The sequence below is a fragment of the Egretta garzetta genome, unplaced genomic scaffold, assembly GCF_000687185.1.
Source record: "Egretta garzetta isolate BGI_Z169 unplaced genomic scaffold, ASM68718v1 scaffold197, whole genome shotgun sequence".
NCBI classification, from domain to species: domain Eukaryota; kingdom Metazoa; phylum Chordata; class Aves; order Pelecaniformes; family Ardeidae; genus Egretta; species Egretta garzetta.
Genome location: NW_009260274.1, coordinates 2,843,706 through 2,853,727, shown reverse-complemented (window position 1 = coordinate 2,853,727; position 10,022 = coordinate 2,843,706). Strand labels below are relative to the sequence as shown.

General features: G+C 39.8%; 1 protein-coding gene across 1 annotated transcript in view; it reads left to right on the top strand.

Annotated features, from left to right (window-relative positions):
- Positions 1 to 259: 259 nt before the first annotated feature.
- The window catches only part of LRP1B (LDL receptor related protein 1B), a 595,001-nt gene continuing 585,238 nt past the window's right edge, over positions 260 to 10,022 (top strand). Inside the window, exons 1-2 of the mRNA XM_035897882.1 lie at positions 260 to 275; positions 3,344 to 3,469. The gene's annotated coding sequence lies outside the window, so the exon portion shown is untranslated. The remainder of the gene's footprint in view (positions 276 to 3,343; positions 3,470 to 10,022) is intronic.

The following is a 10,022-nucleotide window of genomic DNA, read 5'->3' as shown; positions in this document are numbered from 1 at the left end:
ATTAACATCCTAATGGAATTTTGGGTTTCCAGTTTTAGTGGAAGTACAAAAATTATAATTGTAATAATTTTTCTAATGGAGATTTTGAGCTTTGTCCTCTTAAAAATGTGCCTATCTTTAAAAAACAAAACAAAAAACACCAACCGCCAAAAGCCAACACATTTTTGACTCCAGAAACATTGACTTTAAGGCAACTTTTGAAACTTTCCTTCTAAGAGGCATCGCCAGGTGTTTGCAACATAGGATAGGAGGAGTACTGTCCTTAGGGAGCCAAAGCTTTCATTTACCCATAGAGAGATGATTTCTAACCATCTGCTCTGTATCTCAAAGAATTGGTATGTTAAAAATGTGGATTTTCTCATCCACTGGGAGCCTGCCTGTGCAGCACACAATACAGAGGCAAACAGCCTGCGGAGGGGTGTACTGAAGAGAAGTCTTTTCTTCACTTATAAGGCCATCTTAGATGACCGTATTTTAGGAAGTGCTTTGGTTTGTTTTTTGTTTTGTTTTGTTTTTTTTTTTTTAAAGCCCTCTAATCAGTGCATGTTTATGATTAGCTGGTCCAATTTGTTTTGTAAAGATAGCAGCTGAAAATAAAGATAGTTCTATAGATATGCCAAAGAAAACAGTTTGAAAAAGCAGTTTCAGAGCCAATAAAACCCAAAGTTAATATTAATCTGCTTTGTTCTAAACAAGATCTATTTTTTAGTGTTTCGTAAGTTATTGTTTTTTTCACTCTGCTAGTTTTTTCTCAAGATAGAGAATATGAAAAGCTTAGATATCCATAATTTCTGTAGTCTTTAATAAAATACAAGCAGGAGTTTAATTGTGTGGAAATAGTGAAATTATTTCAATTTAAAAAAAAAAAAGTAGAAAACAAACCTCTTTTTTTTTGCAGTCACACATGTTGAAAACAGCTATGTACGAAGGAGCTTTTAAAAACTTGTTTGTGTGCAGTTAGTTTGGTTTTTTTCCAAAAAAATAAATTGGCCAAAATAAGAAAAAAAAAAAAAAATTATTTGTGTAGACATATGTGAGCATCTGCAGCTTTAGGAAAAACCTGGTGCAGGACGGGGGAAGGGATAATCACCTATGCCAGTGCTTACCGACTGCTGTATCGATGTTTCTCCTCCAAATGAAAGCTTGCTATCTTATTTCCCATCAGAAACCTACCACGTTTTTTGTGTCAAGGCTCTCATTACCCTTGAGCATGGTGGTAGGGTACTTCGCTGTTCCAGATATCTCCTCGTTCACATGCCATTTACGTGGGCATTTGTGGCGTTACTCAGAGGTTTCCGTCGGGTTCCTGTTCATTGCGGCCGGCAGTAGCGCTGTCTGGAGGAACTTTAACTGGCGTTGACATTGAGTAGCGAAAAGGGATTTTATTACAGATAAAAGTATAAAACATAAGGGAATGTTGCAGAGGGGAATGTTTTTTAAATTAAGGGTTGTGTGGCTTTCCTGGTTGTCTGTCTCTCTGCGTTACATCTTGCATTTCCGAGGGGGCGATGTTAAGGACCGTGTAGAATGGGGATCTGTTCCTTCCGCACCGGATTCCTCCCGTACTGCTGGGGTTTCTTCAGTGACAGCCACGGGGCTCACAGACAGGGTTTACTATAGACATTGTACCCAAAAGCTCCAAAAGAGCAGTTCTGCAGGTTTCACCGTGATTTCATTGGCATCGCTGTAAGGTTTGTTTACAAACTAGACTGAAATTCTTCATTGGCTTTAAATGTGATTTTCTTAACCTTGGGCTCTGCTCTATATAATTAGACCTGCAGTATTACATTTTGGCATTAATGGCAGAATTGATTTCTCCTTTTACCCAATTATTGACAGGACTTAGGAGAAAAACGAAGTTGTTTGTTTTTTTTTTTTTTCTATAGGAATTTTGCATGTCGGTAACTGAGTAGGTTCATCTCAAACTTGTGTAAATTCGCATCAGTGTTTTCACAGCTTTATATTCTTCTGTTTATTCATTAACCTTTCTTTCACTTAGCTGTCAGTTCTGAAATCTATTAAAAAAAATTAGAAAAATCTAGTTTGAAATAATTTGGTCTTACAAACCTTAATACAGGCAATTAGCCATTTCAACTATTTTTTTCCTCTGAGAAATAACCACTCGTGAGTGGTATAAATAAGTAGACTTGGTAGACAACTGGTTTTGTGCTAGTTTTAATATTCCCTGGTCTGTTACAAACAGACATGTTAGACACATAATGGCAGTTCAAGCTGTAGTACAAGGTTTCATAAAGAAACAAAAAGATAAGGCGGATTTCAAGAATATTATAAAAGCAAATATTAAACGGTTCTTCACCCAGAGGTTTTGCTCACACTACTGCGTATCTTCGAAATGCTGAAACTCACCAAACTCCCTCCCTCTTTCTAACTTCCAAGATGGTTTTTTGAGAGGCACTATCAAAGCAGGACCTTTAATCATCTCCCTGAAAGATTTAAGAAAACCACTTTCACGTGCATGTGAACTTACACTTTTAATTATATGGTCGCTCATTTTTTACAAAGATAAGCGACTTACTTGACTGAGTGCTGTTTGCTGTGGTAGTATATGCAAGGAATTAAAAGATAACAAAAGTGCCGTGATTCCTACACAGTTCTCGAGAAGCCGCGTTGCAGCTGGGTGAAGCGATATGAAATGCATCCATGTGGTAGTTGCAACTTTGACTGGTTTCAAACTGTAGCCATCAACAGTTTTAGAGACTGACCTTGCACGTATGAGACAACAGGTTAATCTTAACAAAGCGTTCCCGTTGTTAATTCCTATAATACATGGATGTCCCCAGAATTGTGCCATACGAGTTTTCCTTTGAAGCTCGGGGTCAGCTTTACAAGTATGTTTAGAAACATGACGTCGTACAGTGATTAGGCACCACAACATATAGAGAGAGCCTTCAAAATAGGTATTTTGTTCACAAGGCCAGTTGAGTTGTCCTGAGGAGAACAGGGGGTTTTGTTATCATGCTAATTGCTGGTTGACACATCAGACGAAGAAGCGAGTATCGTAACAGATTTATTTCATGGTGAAATAGAGAAAAATAGAATTTCTTAAGATTTTATTTCACAGGGGTAGTTTATGCCAATGCTGTTCATGTCTGGTTGGAATGATTGTGGGATGCTCCCACCGGAGCACGGCAGCTGGACGTTAGGGCTCTGCAGCCTAAGTAAGGGCACTGGATAGCTCATTAAATTATTGCTTCATGTTGTTTCTGTTGTCTGCTTTGATTTCTGATTTCGGAATCACTTTATTTTCGCTTTTTGTTTTCATTGTGCCACTTTATTTTCCTTCATTTTTAATCATTGCATTCTAAACCATTCTCCTTTTCAGAAGAACATCAGTTGTGTGACGTAGGAGAGTTTCTGTGTCGTGATCGCGTGACTTGTATCTCCCAGCACTGGCTGTGTGATGGAGAGCCCGATTGCCCCGATGATTCAGATGAGTCTTTAGACACATGTAAGTAAAGAAGGACCCAAACTTATTTTATTTTCCTTTTAATGGTAACATTGCACTAACTAGACAATTGAAAGGACGGATTCAATTTTTTTTTTTTTTTTTTTTTTTTAATAAATGTTTCTGTCATGGGGAACCTGTGTAGGTGAGAGACAAAAGAAATGGAGGAGATGGAAGGTGTTTTGTTCATTGCCGCTTTGTAACGAACACTATCATCAGAGCGTGTGTTCCCGATGCTCGCACTGAGCTGTAGAGGGCAGAGGCAAAGTCAGGCACAGGAAAAATGTATCCCTCTAAAATGGGGCGAGGTGGGATGTTCTTGATAAAAGTATGAAAAGCATGCAAACATCAAAGGGTTGGAATGAAAGAAGATGTAAAAACTAGGAGGGGGGAAAGAAGCAAAGGAGGGAAAATGAGGGAAAGCTTTAATAAAACATGTTTAATTATAGTAAAAGACCTTGTTTTTATTTTAATGTGGCTAAGAGCTTCCAAAGACTGGAGTAGCAACCTTACAGACTTTTTTCTTATCAGCCCTGCAGACTACTGATGAGGTGATATTAAATCTTAATGTTCCCTTGTTTCCTGCATTCTGAGGAGAATGAGGGAATTTCCTGATTTTATCCCCAGGATAATCACTTAATGTGAGGGAAGAACCATGTATTTTGTATCAAAGCAGCGCTGACAATCAGGAAGGCTAGAAATGCGGTGTACTGCTAAAAGAAAAGAAAATATCAAACATCAGACGGCATTTAGGAGTCTAATCTTTAAAATGAGGGACAGAGATTCAAGATGTCTGGAAAGCATTTCTGTCTGGGCAAACATTGCACCGATGATTGCAACCTTCCTGCTCCGGCGTTTGTTCTCTGGAACAGAAAGGAAAATTGCCTCTGGGGCTGTGGTGAGGGTGCTGTGATTAACCACCTTTGAAATGCTTTGGGGTTCTCAAAACCAAAATACTGTAGTTGGAAGCCGCAGGTACAGTTAAGATTTTATTACTGCACTGATGATTGATTACTGTCTTCTCTAATAAAATATTTTCAAGCATAGTGTTAGCATCTGCAGTTAAAAGTTTTTCTGCTAGCTAATGACTATTGGGATAAGAGCACAGAAACGGTCCCACACACAGTTTTTAATTTGCTTCCTGATATTTAGCAGGTAGTTCCAAATGCAGCAGCTTGCCTGGTGCCTAGATACTTTCCTCTCAAGAATGTTGCACGTTTATTTTACGGGACCATATGATCTGTCTTCAGTAATGCCATTCCAAGTCATGGCATATTAAAAATGTAACCTTTGAGGTTTATTGATGGCTTGAAGAAAGGGGGATGGGGTGGGAAAGCAAGCCTACACGCCTCCTGATGTCAGGGTCCTCTTGGAAACCCCTTCCCCTTTGCAAATGCCAACAGTTTCTGTAGGATGCATTACTTAGGCTGTCCTAAGTCAAAGGTAGGAGTTAGCATCATTGCTTTTCTGATTGTAGAGCTGGAAGGTGTTTGAATCCTTATGCATGTACAGCTTATGTAGGCCTTTGCTGACGAGCTGCTGGTTAACGAGGTGCCTGGGTGCCACTTTACTGTACGGGCTGAGATGGTGGTCGGGTTGGGTGCTCTGTCTCATCCTTTCAGTTCAGCTTGGCCCAGGACTCTGCAGAAAAAACATGTGGCAGTGCTGGGATGCTGGGTGGAACTTTCTTACATGTTTGCTCACAATTATGTTTTAGTCTTACTGGTTCTGTATTTGTTTAGTCAGCATAATTTAATGGCAAATGTACTATTTCTTGAAATATGTGTATGTACTCTAACTTCATTAACTAAGTTGTTTCTCATTAGAGATGAATGCTCCTGAATTTTCGTGCTGATGCTTTGCATCACGACATCTGTAAGGAGTTATAAACTACCCTAAAAAAATACTCTTATGAAATATTTGAGGACTCTGTGGTGTTAATGCCAGGGACACAGCACCTTCCAGATTTAGTGCATCAAGTCACGTGTCTGCTTATAGATGAATGCAGCCTCTATTTGTGAGCTCTTTGCTGACATACGATGAATTATTTGGTGTAGCCTGACAGATATTGCTAGTTGTTCCTATAGCCATAAACAAATGGAATTTGATTGATTTTTCTGTGGATTTGTGGCTAGTAATAGGGTTTTCTGGGTTCTAATAACGTGCAAGCATTGATCAAAGCTTTTCCTGCAAGTGGAAGTTCTTAACTTCTCTCCGGTGGGGATTTCAAGGTGTATAAAGGAGGGAAATTCTCATGCTGCAGCTTTTCCCATGGTGAGAATATGAAAAGTCTTATTAGTCTCATCATGCAACCATCTATTTGCATAAAACTTCTGGGAATTAAATATCTTTGTGGCCTCTCGGTGGCATTTTTACCAGGTTTTGCAGTAGAACCTGAAAGTCATTAGGCTGTACAAATGCATAGGGTATGACTGTATCAACTAATTTCCTCGGGAAGCTACCTGTAATCATGAAATCTAGTCCCTTTATTAGCATCAGTAAAGAGATCTAGGATTGGACAGAAAGGAGAAAAAAGGCAGCATTTTCAGTTATTGTTGAATTTAGTCTCTGCCTTGGCAAAGGTTGGGGCAGGGCTTTAGGCAGGCATAGCTTCCATGGGCTTTTGACGAGCATGGTGGTGGTGTCCTGTTAGTGCCTGTGCTCTTCAGAGTCGACAGACAGCTTCCACCACCAGTCTGTTCCCCTTCTGCTTCCCATCTTCCTGCTTCCCATCTTCCACGAAATGTTTTCACAAATAGCTCTGGAAAAGCAGAAGTGAATTCCTACGGCACCTATACTTGTATTCTCTGTTTCTTAGCAGCTGTAATTCTTCCTGCTCTTACTGGAGCTGCCGCTTCTTATACTACCGAAGAACCTGGTTCAGTAATTTGTAATGAATAATTTAGCGAACAAATTTTGTTGCTTTTGTGTGAGTTGTTCGTGAGGAAATTGATTTAAAAAAAAATAAATGTATTAATAACGCTCTTGACCATCTAATTTCTACCCTTTCTTGGGTGGAAAGTCTCCAGGTTGTTCATAAGGTTTTTGCAAATAGTCAGGATTCAAAAATCAATTTACTTAACCTAATCGGATGATGCTAGGTTCTTCAGTAGGCTAAATCAGCAAGCTCACTTGAAATCAATGGAACTCTCTCAGATGCCCCAGAACGTGGCCAGACGTGTTTGACTTTTACAGACAGCTGTTGGTCTGGAGATTGATGCAAATGTTTAGAGGACTTCCGTACTGTAAAAAGAGGAAAAAAAAAAAACAAACCAACCAAAAATGCTATCTGTAGACTCATCTGCCAAACTGTTTTGGTGGGACAACTATAAAAGTTAAATATACTGCTGAAAAGCATAGAGTTTTAAAAAAGAAAAATAGTGACAACCTTTTGTGTCACCCAGTGTCTGTTCACTATTGCCTGCTTTAGGCGCTTGGTGGTTGGAAACATCTGTTTAATACTGTTTTTCCTGGGGGTTTATGTGTGTTTCATTTGGTTTTTTTTGCTAATTTTGTCATTCTTGCCACGAGTATTGGGTTTTAAGCTGTAAGCATGTGTCTGTCTCAGCAACTTTTATAGTGGCTTAAGTAGAGAAGGTCACTAACCGTATCTTAAAGATCCAGTTTAAAACATTGTCCTTTTAGGGCACCAGTGTGTGAGGCGTTCTGCAGTTGTACCTCTGAATAACATATTTATCTTTAAATAAGCCATGTGGTTGCCCAAGGAATATCAATGACTTCTGAAATGTAGACGTTTGAGGTACTACTGCCTGGTTTCCTCCTCATCCTCCTTCTAACAGGGTTCAGATATAAAAGGTATATTGGCAAATGACTTCAGCCATTTACTACCTACGGACGTTTTTTGTATGTGTTTGCAGCTTCAGGATTTGTCTGGCTTGCATATTTTTTTCTGATCTCAATTCTCTGTTAGAATGCATTGTGCTAAGGCAAGGGGAAACAAAGGAGCAGGAAAAGGAATTGCTTATTTTGTGTAGCTTCTTTCTGGAACTGTACATACTGCGTTGGGCTTTGTAATGTTTGGTGCAGCAGCAGGTCCGTCGGGCTGGCTTATTGGCAGGGTTAGCTTAATGGTTGGACTTGATGATCTTAAAGGGCTTTTCCAACCTAAACAATTCTATGATTGTCTCTCGGCCACGAAGTAGAGGAAGGTGCTATAATACTGCCTGATACTTGCCCTGTGAAGAGAGATTTGAGGTCTGGCACAAGTAGACCCTGAGCTCTTTTCGTATCATTTGGTGGCATTTTGCAGTGCTACAGCACAGTTACCCATTAGAACTATCTGTCACCCTAAGTGTTGCTTGAATATCGTGAATATCTTATGAGAGGGGGAAAACCAGAGTACAATACGAGATCCACTACTACCAAGACATGAAAGTACTAGACACTCAGTTATTTTTAGCAGCATCAAAATTCTGAAAACAATTCACCCTGAACTGCCAGACTGTAACTCTCTCATACTGTCTGCAACTGCACTTTCTTTGTTATCCTGGCACTGTTGTTCTTGTATTTGAGCTTTCTTAAATGGTGTCCAAATGACTGTTTGAATACATGCCACCCACATAATTTATTTGTAGCTGACTGGTGCTGAATTGAAAGAACCCACAGCTTCCATTAACAAATCATCAAATTTGAATGGTCCCTGTCTCTAGAAGTTTGACTGGATGGAGCCTTCCCATAATATGTTGAAATTATCTCTGATAATAATCTTTCTTTGGGATTTTGAGGGAATATCATCTTCTTCTATAACAAGGATTAAACTGAAGCAGGAGGAGCAAAAGAAAGGTAGCAACCAGAAATACCTTGTTTAAAAGCTTGAGTCTCGCTTTGTTTGCTAAAATAGCTTCTTTCATTCTCTGGATGCTAATTATGTGAGACTAGTTTCACAAGCTTAAAAACTGTTAATTGGGTACCTTGGTTGTAGTTCTTCTACCAGCAAAGGATAAGATAATTGGATGCCATGTTGCTCCTGTGGTATGAAACAATAAAGATAAAATTTCCTAAAGCTCCTAATTCTTTTATAAGTAGGTTCATTGAAATTCAATAGAAGCCAGGTTCCCAAACCACTCTTAAGTAGCTTTGGAAAATCCCAGATCAATAAATAACTTGCATACATTGAAGATGAGCTGCAGTGAGGCTATTGAAGGTAAATGAAGAAAATGCTGGACACGAGCAAAAAAATGTAGTCTTGTGTTTTCACTCTTTATTTATTTAACTCTTTAGTTACTATTGAACAAGGAATCTGCTACATAAAATAGCTGCTTACATCTGTTCTTCAGCAAGATACTTGCCTGCGTTACTGGTCATAGTAATTTAAACTGCTTTGAGTTGAATGTATACTCACTTTTCGTCTCTGAATCGGGACCTTTCATATCAGTAGCGTAAAACTGAACTTCTGAAGCTCTTGTAGGAAATGAACCACAACATAATGACAAATGTCAACAAATTTTATGAAACCGCTGCTAGCTTACATAAAATCAAGTTAAATGCTTAATGCAGCAATGTGATATTGCCATGCTTTTATGTTAGCTAGTGAAAAGAAGTGCTTCTGACAGAGCAAGATGGGTGTTTTGAAGTAGGATTAGCTTCCCACTAAGGGTGTCCTTGCAGTTTACGCTGGCAAAGCTACCGTTGTTGGTAACCACTGGTGAAGAAAAGGTGTATAAAGATGTATTTATAATGGTCGGTGTTTTTTGCCATCCTGTTTTCTGGATCAGGTCTGCTGTGTGTGATCCTGTTCAGATAGTTCGCCGTTGTCGGTCCCCTTTACCCCATCTTGCCTGCCTGCTGCCTGGGCTTCAGCTTCTGACCTCTGCTTTCTCCTTACTCCATCATTTGGGAAAACTCTCACGCTTGTACCCTCCAGGAAAGGTCATTTTTCTGGTGTGATGGGATCGCTGATGCTCTGGTAGTTAACCGAATATTAGAGCAAACAGTCTGGAAAGGATGACTGTTGATGGTGCTCATACCCTCTAAGCCTTTTGGAAAGGTTATAGAGAAGCACTCCATTAAGACACATCCTGCACTGCAGGTGGTCTGGGGGTGTTCAGGGTGTTCCACTCTGGTGTTTGGGGCCAGTGTTGGTGAGGCCCAGTTGTCTTCCTGACGGGAGTTCATACTTCGGGGATGTTCCTACGATTCTGGCCACTAACTCTGTTCCTTTTCCCTACGGGCTGCCCCATCTTTGGGTGCAGGGGAGCGCTTATCTTGGGCCGGGGCATAACCTTTATGTCTTTGAACGTAACTTTCTGTCACAGCCAGCATATAAGCAATGGTATTGAGGCTCTAGAGAACATTTAGAGGCAATTCGTTTTTATAATTTCCCAATGGACGGTAATACTACTTCTGAAACCAAGCACATTGTCAAATTACCGGAATACATGCGTTATCCTTCTCTGAATGAAACTAGTTGGTTCATTTTGTGTGAGTGACTTTGAATACATGGTGTGATTAAACATACGGCTGTGGTCCCTGATATGGGAAGCTTCTTCCTAACACCATCTGGAGTCGCACGGGGTGCGTGTGCCTGGCTGTTGGC